General features: G+C 40.5%; 1 long non-coding RNA gene across 1 annotated transcript in view; it reads left to right on the top strand.

Annotated features, from left to right (window-relative positions):
• The window catches only part of LOC131495862 (uncharacterized), an 83686-nt gene extending 73946 nt beyond the window's left edge, over positions 1-9740 (top strand). Inside the window, exon 7 of the long non-coding RNA XR_009254165.1 lies at positions 9144-9740. This is a non-coding gene — a long non-coding RNA (uncharacterized LOC131495862). The remainder of the gene's footprint in view (positions 1-9143) is intronic.
• Positions 9741-12798: the final 3058 nt, after the last annotated feature.

Here is a 12798-nt window from a genome sequence, read left to right as displayed (position 1 = left end):
ATGTGTGTGTGTGTGTGTGTGTGTGTGTGTGTATCCATCTGTCTTTCTCCAGCCACTTATACACACATTTTGGGGGACAGCTAGCAGTCTGTCAAACACACTTTAACAAAGAAGGAATTTACAGAAGGCTATTGGGTAGCTCACAGGATTATCAGGAGGGCTTGAAAACCAGAAACAGAAAAGCAGGCAAACACCTAAGGGTTCCCAGACAGCTGTGGGCACAACCAAGTCCAGAAAGGGCCCATGTACTGTCAGCGCCACCCCGGCGCGTGTTGCAAATACGTCTGAAGGGGCCATCACTGGACACTGAACTGCTCTTGTTGCATTTTCCAGTCCTCTACTGTTGTACAAATGGTCACTACTCTTTCTCCATCTTCCCATCACAACCTTCCTGTCTGCAGTCTTGGGTAAGAGAGTTGGATTGACAAGACTCAATCCGATTGGCTGAAGCACAGCTTCCAGAGGGTAAGGATAGAGAATGTTTGGTTAACTAGGGTGCGTGGCAGGATGATGCCACCTGCCAAGAGTCACACAGTAGAAATCTCAAGTTGGAAGAAAGTTTGGATGCTGAGCAGCCCAAGACAGACAAACCCCTATTATACAGACTCTGGCCTTTTAGTGGGCAAGTTGTCTGTCAAAGAGATTCAGCTCAAATCTTCCCAGGCAGCAACCCCAAAAGAAAGAGAACATCTCTCTTACAATATCCATGTGTTAAACTCAGGAAATACTCTGACACTGTTTGGGTGCTCATTCCTGCACCAGCCACTGGAGTCCTTGGAATGGAATATTTTGATCGGCTCGGCTTGGACAAGCATGCCCACATCTGTGACTGGGAGTGGTTAGGTAGGCACCACAATTGAAAACCACTCATAACCCAGAAGCGAGTAGAAGATGGTTGTTCCAAGGAAGATACACTGAAGATAGAAACATAATGTACAGGGGCGCCTGGGTGGCTCAGTCGGTTAAGCGTCCGACTTTGGCTCAGGTCATGATCTCACAGTCCGTGGGTTCGAGCCCCGTGTCGGGCTCTGAGCTGACAGCTCAGAGCCTGGAGCCTGTTTCAGATTCTGTGTCTCCCTCTCTCTGTGACCCTCCCCCATTCATGCTCTGTCTCTCTCTGTCTCAAAAATAAATAAACGTTTAAAAAAAATTTAAAAAAAAAAGAAACATAATGTACATTTTAGGAGGTCTCGTGATCATTTGGTCCATAATTTGACTCTCATTTCTTTATGTTAAAGATTGTATTTATTTATTAGAGAGAGAGAGCAAGAATGGGGAAGAGGGGCAGAGGGAGAGGGCAAGATAATCGTAAGCAAGGGGGCACCTGGGTGGCTCAGCTGGTTGAGCGTCCAACTTTGGCTCAGGGCATGATCTCACAGCTCATGAGTTCGAGCCCCGCATCGGGCTCTGTGCTGACAGCTCACAGCCTGGAGCCTGCTTCGGATTCTGTGTCTCCCTCTCTCTCTGCCCCTAACCCATTCATATTCTGTCTCTGTCTCTCTCAAAAATAAATACACATTAAAAAAAATTTTAATCTAATCTTAAGCAGGATCCACACCCAGTACAGAGAGTGATGAGGGGCTTGATCTTAGTATAGTGAGATCATGACCTGAGCCAAAAGCAAGAGTCCAACATTTAACCGATTTCACCACCCAGGCACCCCTCTCATTTCTTTTTTTGAATTTAGTTATTATATCTTCCTTTCTCAATCACCTGAATATCACCATAAAATCTCAGATGTTGTTATTAATGGATCTCAGATTTCATCAGGTAGCTCCTTAAAACTATAAATAAGACTTGAGCCATGACAGAATAGCGGGTGTGGGATTAGCCCTCCTTCCACAAACAACTAAAACTGTACAAAATGTATAAGGCAACTGTTGTCAAGCTTTGAGCAACAGGCAGCACAAGTCTGTAGTCCTTGAGACCAGGAAAAATTCACAAGGTGATCCCTATGATTGCCATCTCTCTCTGCCTGGAGACAACTTCAGAGTTTGGAGATGCTGAACTAGTTAGGATCTTTAAGACAAAGCAAGACACTAGGTAGGGAGGAGTTACACAGAAGTGAGACTCAAAAATCTTGACCTTGGCTAAGGACTAGGCTGTGCATGTTCTAAGTTTACCAGAGAGTGGCTTCTATGTGAGTGGGACAAAGGGATCTGAGAGATGAAGCTGGGAAATGTTGGTGTGCCAGCCCAGCCAGAGAGTAGAGACCTCATTAACACCCTGGGTATCCAGCCGAGACACCAGAAACACCATGCTTTAGTACTAAGGATCGTGATCTAGCAAGACCTACAATAGACTCAGTAACAAGACCTAAAAACAAGACTTCTGATTGGTAGAGCCATCAGAGTTTGGAAGCTGACTCTACCCAGTTTACAGAGTCTTAGAAAACACCAGCACCTTCCACATATCTATGATAAGAAAGCATAAAACATGTTTATGTAGATTTAAGGTGCTCAGCAAGCAATTGAATTGCCTCCTGGAACAAAAATCAGAGGAAGATTGTAGAAAATAAAAATTGACTACAAGATGGTCCAAAGATTTGATTTGCAAACAAAGATTTGATGCAGCAACCATAAATATTTTTAAAGATTTAAAATACAATGTGGTCTCAGTGAGCTATCAGATAGGGAATCTCAACAGAGGAGTGAAAACTATTTTTTAAAAAACATAAGAATTCTAGAACTACAATGTACAACAACTTAAATGAAAAGTTCACTGGAAAGGATTCATACCTGAATGGAGATGACAGGAGAAATAATCAGTGAACTTGAAGACAAATTAATAGAAATTATCACTTAAGAACATTAAATAAAAATATTTCTAAAAATTGGATCTCAGGGATGTGTAGGATAATAGAAAACAATCTGACATATATGTAATTGAAATGCCAGAAAGAAAAGAAAGTGAAGAAGGTACATAAAAAATTTCTGTAAAAGTAATGGTTCACATTTTCTTAGATTTGATGATTAACTGACTTACAAATCCCAGAAGCATAGTCTGTTCCAAGCAGGATTCTGATTACTAAGCAGGTAAGAAAACCACACGTAGACACACAGTCAAACTAGTGGGTTTGATGTGTGAAAAGGTGAATCTAATGTATAGTGTCAGACAACAGACCAGTGCTTCCCTGGGTCTGGGAGTGGAGGGAAGAGGTTGACTAGAAGGAACCATCAGAGAACTTTTGGAATGATGTTCTATGCGTTGACCATGAAGGTGGCTGGCTGATGGCTGTAAGTGTTTGTGAAAACTCATCATGCTGTATTCTGAAAGTATGTACATCTTATTGTATGCAAATTATTTCTAAATAAAGTTGACTTAAAAAACTAGAGGTAATACTTAGTCAAGATAACACTTCAAACATCCGGATTTATTTTCTGTCTTATTTTCATGCCATTAGTCTATTTTTATTCAGAGAAATCTGATTTTTGTTCCTTCCTGCAAAAGAATAAACTGGCCCACAAGTGAAAATTTTAAACACAAATGACATGTTGTTTGCCTTTTTCCCCACTTAATAACAGACTTCTGCCTAATCAAATTCACTTACACAAAATACACCCAACTACAGGGTTGCCTGGGAGGGTCAGTCCATTAAGTGTCCTACTCTTGGTTTCAACTCAGGTCATGATCTCATGGTTGCTGAGTTTGAGCCCCACACAGGGCTCTGTGCTGACAGTGTGGAGCCTGCTTGGGATTCTCTGTCTCCCCCTCTCTCCCCCCCACCCCCCCCCCCCCCACTGCTCATGCTCACTTGCTCTCTCTGTCTTTCAAGATAAATAAAGAAAAAACCCAACTACACATCTTCTTCCACTCAATATTTAATCTCTTTAAAAAAATTTTTTAATGCTTATTTATTTTTGAAGGAGAGAGAGAGACAGAGCACAAGCAGAGGAAGGGCAGAGAGAGGGACACACAGAATCTGAAGCAGGCTCCAGGCTCTGAGCTGTCAGCACAGAGCCCGACGCGGGGCTCAAACTCACAAACCATGAGATCGTGACCTGAGCCAAAGTCAGACACTTAACCTACTGAGCCACCCAGGCGTCCCGATATTTAATCTCTTAATAGAATAGAACTGTTTTTGCATCTACTCATTAGATACTACATATTACTGTTCCTATATGTTAAAATGTAGATTATACAAACTTTTGCTGTTTAAATATTCATACATTATAAATGAATATGAAAGTGCTGTTAAAACCAACATGTTGTGTTTATAATTTGCCATTTAATTTCTTGCTTAATTATTTAAAAAATTAAAACTTCAATATTTTGGAAGTGATGCAAAATTTCAACTTATGTTTTAAAAGTGTTCTGAGAATTTTATCCAATACAGACAGATTTTAGGTTTCTATGGGAGTAAAATGCTTTAAATTACTTAATGGATCTGATTATTCAGAATTACTCCTTCTCTTCCAAAGAAATGTTTTAGTTGTAAATGAAGACAGATTCTAGTTGAGGTTTTGTGATGTAAAATGCTAGAAAAAAAGCAGAAGGGATATACTCTCAGTGCACAAAACAATAGTAGCAATAAAGCCTGTGAAGTTATTTTGGTCAATTTTACTACATACATTTTTAAAATATTGTTTTAAGTTTATTTATTTATTTTGAAAGAGAGAGAGAGACAGCATGAGTGGGGTAGGGGCAGAGAGAGAAAGGGAGACAGAATCCCAAGCAGGCTCCACACTGTCAGCACAGAGCCTAATGTGGGGCTCAAACTCATGAACCATGAGGTCATGACCAGAGCCAAAATCAAGGGTCAGACACTTAACCAACTGAGCCACCCAGGAGCCCCAGTAAAAAAAAAAAAAAAAAAAAAAAAATTTAAAGGATGAGCCTATAGGGATAAAACAAGATGATATAAACAGAGAAGAATAGTATATTTGTTAAAGTATCACTGAGGTAAAGAGCTTTTAGATTAATGAAGAGAAACTCAAACCATAAGCTGACAGTAGACCACCGTCTAGAATCTGGAACTGGCACGAAGGCTTGAAATCCTGGTTCCATTACTTAACACCTATTTGATTCCCCTAAGGCTCAGTTTTATGTTTGAAAAACAGCTGTAATAATGGTCCTTGCCTCCCAGGATCGGTGTGAAAATTAAATGATAATACATGCAAATTTCCTAACATGGCACGAGGCACGTAGACACGCCCCTCAACAGCGACTGAAAGAGAATGACCAGTGTCCTTCTCACGGATTAAATCTTGGTAGCAGGTGTGGCAAAAGATTCTCTTTCTGGCTCTTAACAAAGTTGTAAAAGCCAACATATAAGGAAAGGCTCTCTGTTGTCGTCGTGCTAGTCATACTTCAAGTGGCTCAAATGCCCCAGAGGGAAGCTTATACTCTAGATGTTCTGGGATCTAACCATTTATGCTGTAGAGGATGTTGGAAGCAAGGTGACCTTCTGAATAACAGAGAAGCTGTTCTCATGTGCTATGATGATGATGTTAGCAATGACAGCCATTTCCCTAACCAAGTTGACTACTGACCCAAAAATGAGATTAAAAACTACACATTTTTTTTCCTGAGCCCTGAAAAGCCCAAAGAGAGAACTAAATAAGAAACAGGCTTGAGATCTGGATGATATCCGGGTCAGTGGCTATAGGATATTCTTCTAATTGTTTTGTCACTACGAATTTAATGCCCACAATATGCCAATGCCTGCACATTTTTATTTATGACATGATATAATAATTTAATTACGGCAGGCAGTTCAAAATGGTGACTATTTGTGTCTCCTTAAGAAATGTGCCAATTTCTTATTCATTTTGGAATATTGTTGGGGGTGGGGGAAGGTGGGGCAGAGGGACAGACAGAGGGAGGGGAAGAAGTGGACATATGAGCTACATAATCTTCTGCCCACTGAAGGGACAAAAAACCTAAAGGGTTTAAAATCTACATGATATAATATTGCTATGGCAACCACTATTGCCTTAAACAAGGTAAGATTTAAGTGTTGGGGCACCTGGGTAGCTCAGTCGGTTAAGCCTGCGACTTAGACTCAGGTCATGATCTCACAGTTCATGGGTTTGAGCCCTGTGTCGGGCTCTGTGCTGACAACTTGAAGCCTGGAGCCTGCTTCGGATTCTGTGTCTCCCTCTCTCTCTGCCCCTCCCCAGCTCTCATGCTCTGTCTCTCTCTCTCCCTCAAAAATAAATAAACAAAAAATAAAATAAATAAAAAAATAAATAATAAATAAATAATAAATTTTAAAAAATCTAAGATTTAAGTGTTTGTTTTTAATTTCAGTTTTTATCAAAATAATGATTGTGTGCGGTAAAAATCAAATAATAAAGAATTCATAAAGCTTGGTATTTCCCCAACTACCTCTTGGTATATTTTCATCTCTTTGTATTGTTTCTCTTTTCAACTCTTTAGTTATTTCCACAAGTGTAGGTACTATAATTATAACGCTGTAGTCTTACTATCATTTATAATTATGATCAATTAATGCATAAGAAATGAAAATTTACCTCACATTAACATCCCCTTTTGCATCCTCTTCCCAATATTTAGTATTCATACGACTTTTAATTCTTCCATTGGTTACTTTTGTAACATGAAATAATATGATTGAACTATTTGTTTCCACTGATTTTCTACTGAGTCATTCCAACTTGGAAAACTGCCTTACCCTTCCTTTCCATATCTCCCCTACCCCCACTGCCATCTATCAGCTCTATATTATTTTACATCATCCAATATTTATTCATAATTACATTTTGTCCTGAGATTTCACCAATATTCCTGCTTTGTTTGTGGATTGGCTCTGAAATTTAAAAATGAATAAACAGTGTTTGCGTTAGTGTAACAATGTAACTACTGTCTACTGCTTCGCAAAGCAGTGTATTAGGGTTACTTTTCATTTTCTCTAGGCTTTATAGTGCCAGGGTTGGGCCACTTTAAAGAAGCTCTTTCTAGCGTCAAAGCCAAATAGATTTCCCTTTTTCCATTATGTCATTTGCCTAAATTGACACCACATTTTGGATTGCCTCTTATTGCACAGCACTTTTCTTACAGTCTTTGTTTTTCTCAGAGTCTTTTTTGCCCTTACTTATTTGATTAGAGGTTGGCATTTCAAACTTTTATTAATATTCTCAATGCCATTTTTAATCACATATTTTATTCCACAGAGATTTCCCTCCTGGTCCCATCTGGCCTCTTGCTCCAGTGGGGACTGGAGCTCTAGAGTTGCTGCAAATGTCACCCTGAAAATTCCCATCATTGTTTTAACTTGGTTGGATAGACTGTTTCTCGAATCCTATGTCTTCCTTTTTTTTTTTTTTTTTTAAGTTTTATTTGTTTGAGAGACAGAGTGAGCGTGCATGGCAGGGGCAGAAAGAGACAGAGAGAAGGAAACTGAGAATCCCAGGCAAGCTCCGTGCTGTGAGCCCAGAGCCCGATGCAAGCTTCAAACTCACAAACCATGAGATCATGACCTGAGCTGAAACCAAGAGTCAAATGCTCAACCGAGGCACCCCTCCTTTTTCTTTTTTATCCCAATTATGTGGAGTAGTACATCCTCCAGGAATTAAGACAAATTGTTTGCAAATTACATTTTCTGAGTGCTTTCATGCTGAAATCATTATTGGCCAGTCTGGGGATATAAATAATTTTCTTTAACATCTTTAAAGTACTGTATCTTTTGTTTTCAGGCCTCCAGACTTACTCTTTAGAAGTCTGGTGACAATCTGATTCCCCTTCCCTTGCATGTGAACTGTTGTATCTCTCTGAAAGCTTTGGGGGATGTTCTCTTTTTAGTGTTTGGTGATTTTATGAAGATGTATCCAGGTGTGGGTCTTTTTTAAATTCATTGTGGGGAAGGCTCTACCTAGTTTTCAGTTCTAGGAACTTCTCTTTGTAATATAATTTTCTTTCTTATCTCCCTCCCTTTTTTCTGAAGCTTTAATTAATAAAAAATGGCTTTCCTGGATTACTATTTGAATGCCTCATTTTACAATTTTATGTATTTTATATTTTCAATCTGTTTGACCTATTCTACATTTTGAGAGGTTTTCTCAACCTTAATTTTCAATCTTTCAATTGAATGTCTAGTTTCAGTCATCATTCAGCCCCAGGGAGCTCTTTATTCTTCTCCGATTGTTCCATTTTGGAGCCCACGGATGGCAGCTATGGAGGTGTACCTTTCAAATCTCCCTCTGGGAAGAACCTGCCAGAAGTGGTGTGGTTGACTGAGGGCCTACAGGTGCAGATCTCTGGAATCCAGGGCAGCATCCACCCCGAGCCTTCACCCTCACTGGAAGCTCGCAGGCAATGACTGACCATGGTGGGGACCCCAGAGCCTTTCCACCAATAACCCAGGGGGCTGGCTGAGACATTCTCAGATGGCCCGCAGTCTGAAGCTCTTCCCCTCTCCTTTGAAAGCTGTTAGACCTGCATCACAGACTGAAGGCTCCCCACTCCTCCTGTCCCCTCGGGCCTTTATCTTTCACAGCCGTTAACCCCCATATATCTCTCATACTGGTTACTTTATCTTGGCTTTTGCTTCCCAGAGGACTAGAACTGACAGAGCATCCCATCCTTTCTTTATGAATATACTATCTTCTCACACCTCTTTCAACATATTTAGCTTATTCTTATAACACCCAACACACGTAACTGGATGCACTTTACCTCATATAGTGACCTGGTAAGGTCAAATCACATTGCAGTAAACTGAAATTCATTAGGAAAAAAAAAATGCCATCAACACATCAAAAAAAGGAAGGAAGGAAGCTAGATGCACCCCCTCCCCCACTGTTTCCAGAGGAGGCAAAATCTTTAATAATTCTAATAGTTGAAATAACATAGCAAAATATATGAAAGCATGATCCTGTTCCACCTGCTATTACATAAAAATTTCAGACTTTGTGGCAAGATATGCTATTACCTCATTCAAATAGTCAGTGGCAGGGATCATGCAGGGCCTTGTGCTTCTAGTTAGCCTCATACTTGTCCAGCCTTGTCTTGCTACTGGATTTTTGGATTGTTGAGGGCAAGGGGCCATATCAGGCACTGAAGAAGTGCCTGGTAATAATAACAGTAAGAACAGGTGCTGGTTATTGTATGCTAACTATATGCCAGATAAGCTGGTAAACACTTTATGTGCATTGTTTTCTTTCATCATGCAAACAATCCAGTTTTACAGATGGAAACACTGAATCTCCAAGAGGCGGTGAAAGCGGCCCACAGTCCCACCTTAGGAGGCTAGAAGGAGACACACACCTGCCTGCCCCCGGAATGGACACTCTCCGTCGCACCCAGACACTGCCTCCACCGACGTGGAACACATACAGGACCCCAATAGTTTCGGTTACATATAAAGCAGGTTATAAAAACGTCATTTAGTGCCCTGTAATATGCATTCTATAGCCTTGTGATGGGGAATGAATGTGCAGAGCCAAGGAAGTCGTGTACATTTTGAAATGATCTTCCTGGGAAGAAGCACACCGTTTGTCAATATCAAATCTTATCTCGTTTGAAGTTCCCAGACTCTCTGGAGCTCTAATAAGAAGTAGCTTGTTAATCTTTGAAATACAAATGCTGATCAGCAGACAGAGTTTTTTGTTGTTGTTTTTTTTTCCCTCTTCTGTCGTTTAGGGCCTCTGTGGGAGGGAAGATAATGTTAACATATGCATGCTTACTCTCTTACAGAAAACCATCTCTTTATTTACCTGAGCTTCTCCTCATGTCCCTGGACAAGTAATTAAACCAAATCATTGACCTCTTCTGGAGCAGCTTATGAGTCATTTTTTGCTAAGTGAAAGAAAAAGTGTTTGGAAAAAGAAAATGCCATTGGTCCAGAATCAGAATAAGTAAGTTTATACAGAAAATATGCACAGGAGACTTGGCAGCATCTTTTGGGGCCTATTTTTTTCCCTAATATTCAGAAACATGAACTTTCATAACAACAAATGTCATCCTTTTTATTCTTGGAATCCCTTAATGCGTTGCACGTAGCTCATGAGGGATTGCGTGTCATGACAATTACAACATTGCATTCAGCTGTTTATTAGAAGGTTAGGATTCACCCAAGAATTGGATATGTGACTCCCTTCCCTCTCCTGAGAAGAATATAGGTATTTGGAGGCAAAATTCTATTTGTTTTTCTTCCTAATATTTTCTAGTCACCAGTCCATATGGCCATAGCATATGTTTTCACTTCTCTTAACGTACCCATTCAGAAGTTACCAGAGGTTACCAATCAGAATCCCAGAATATAAGATGGCAACCCCAGTCGTTAGAACTGAGCTATGACATGTACAAGGGACTGGTATACAAAAGATGTTTGGAAACTAAGGCTGGCTAGTTCCCAGGTACTGTTTCAGTTGATGGCCAATCTAAGAGTCTCTGGAAAACATAAGCTGATGCTCTCTTGACTCCAGTGGCTACTGCTTGACTTGTCTCTTTGAAAGTGTCATGTTCCGGGGCGCCTGGGTGGCGCAGTCGGTTAAGCGTCCGACTTCAGCCAGGTCACGATCTCGCGGTCCGTGAGTTCGAGCCCCGCGTCGGGCTCTGGGCTGGTGGCTCAGAGCCTGGAGCCTGTTTCCGATTCTGTGTCTCCCTCTCTCTCTGCCCCTCCCCCGTTCATGCTCTGTCTCTCTCTGTCCCAAAAATAAATTAAAAAAACGTTGAAAAAAAAATTAAAAAAAAAAAAAAAGAAAGTGTCATGTTCCGATCCAGAGCCAGCTGAAGTGTTTGCTTTTTCTCAAACCTGACTTAACACAAGCAAAACTTTAAAATTTTAAAACATTTTTGGGGGCTCCTGGGTGGCTCAGTGGGTTAAGCATCCAACCTCAGCTCAGGTCATGATCTCACGGTTCGTGGGTTCGAGCCCCACGTCAGGCTCTGTGCCGACAGCTCAGAGCCCGGAGCCTGCTCAGGTTCTGTGTCTACCTCTCTCTCTCTGCCCCTCCCCTGCTCACACTCTGTCTCTCTCTCTCTCTCAAAAATAAATAAAACGTTAAAACTTTTTTTAAAAACATTTTTTTGAAAGATGGAATTGACCTGAAGAATGAGAAGACAGTTGCTTAATGATCTGAAGTTCATTCATTCTACGAAGGTACTGCTTTAAACCTCTGGGGTGGATGTCAGTGATATGATGGAATAAGACAAACGTCACTAATAAGGTCACTGCCATCATGGAGCAATGGCAGACAGATCACCATTTAAATATACACGAATTAGGGTTATTGTAGGTCATACAAAGACAAGATCTAGAGAGCTGTGACGATCTAGAGAACTATGAGGATGAGCAAGAGAGGGAAGCAATATCACTTAGGGGAGACAAGGAAATCTTCTTTGAGAAGGTGGCATTTAGGCTGAGACGAGCTGGAGTTGGCAGGGGAAGAGTGTGGACAAGCAGTCCAGCCTGTGTGAAAGTGCAGAGGTGAGACGGAACCAGAAAGTCAGTGTGACTTCAGAGCAGAGTGTGAAGTTCTTTTGGAGCCCCAGGTAATCTCTGAAGAGTAGAGACTTCTATGACCACAGAGAGCTCAACCTCAGTTACAAAACACCTGCAAACCACACAATATTGGGCATGCAGTAAGTGATTTGCCAAAATGCCATAAGCATACACAGCTCAACACAGTGAAGAAATGTAAGCTGCCTCCTACAGACACACCTGCACTCATACCAGATGATGTGTATACAAGATTATTCATGGCAACATTGCCTTAACCAAAGATTAGAAAAAACCCAGTGTTTCTCAGTAAGAGGCTGGTCAAGATAATGCCATACGATGGAATAGAATGCCTCTGAAAAAAGAATGGATGAGTTCCTTACATTCTCAAATGAAAAAATCTCCGACATATAATATTTAAAAAAAATTTTTTTAATCTTTATTTTGAGAGAGAGACAGAGGGTGAGCAGGGAAGGAGCAGAGAGAGGGAGACGCAGAATCCAAAGCAGGCTCCAGGCCCTGAACTGTCAGCACAGAGCCCGATGTGGGGCTTGAACCCACAAACCGTGAGATCATGACCTGAGCTGAAGTCGGACACTCAACCGACTGAGCCACCCAGGCGCCCCCAACATGTAATATTAAGTGAAGAAGTAAGATCCCGAAAAATGTGTACCCTGTGCTAGAACTTACAATTAAAAAGAAAAAAAAAAAGTAAAGAACAGTCAGAAAATGAGAAGACAAGTCACAGACTGGGAGAAAATATTTGCAAATGACATATCTGATAGAGAACTGTTATCCAAAATATATATAGGACTTTAAAAACTCAACAATAAGAAAATGAGCAATCCAATTAAAAAATGGTCAAGAGACCTGAACAAACACATCACTGACACAGATATGTAAGTGCCAAGTAAGCATATGAAAACATTTTCAATATCATGTCATTAGGGAATTGCAAATTAAAACAATAACTAACAGAGTCGTATAACAAATTAGAATGCTTAAAATACAAGAAGTAGATTTCCACAAAAACATTTTAACAAGAGTTTGTAGTTAACACCATATTTTAAAAATGAGGTATGCTGTGAATGTATTTCCTATGAGAATCCTTTCCCTTTGCTGTCCTCCCTCAGTGTCTGACTACTTAAAAAAAGTGAGTAAATTAAACAATAGTAAGATACCACCACACATCTATTATAATGGCCAAAATTCAAACCTCTGACAACACCTAATGCTGATAAGGATGTAGAGCAACTGAACTCTTGTTCGTTGCTGGTCAGGATGTAAAACGGGACAGCTACATTGGAAGAAATTTTGTCAGTTTCTTATAAAATGAAACACACTCTTACCATATATATCATCCAGCAATTTCCCTCCTTGGCATTTACCCAAAC

The sequence above is a fragment of the Neofelis nebulosa genome, chromosome 15 (assembly GCF_028018385.1).
Source record: "Neofelis nebulosa isolate mNeoNeb1 chromosome 15, mNeoNeb1.pri, whole genome shotgun sequence".
NCBI lineage: Eukaryota > Metazoa > Chordata > Mammalia > Carnivora > Felidae > Neofelis > Neofelis nebulosa.
The sequence above is the reverse complement of the archived record's forward strand: the minus strand, read 5'-3'. Positions and strand labels throughout refer to the sequence as shown.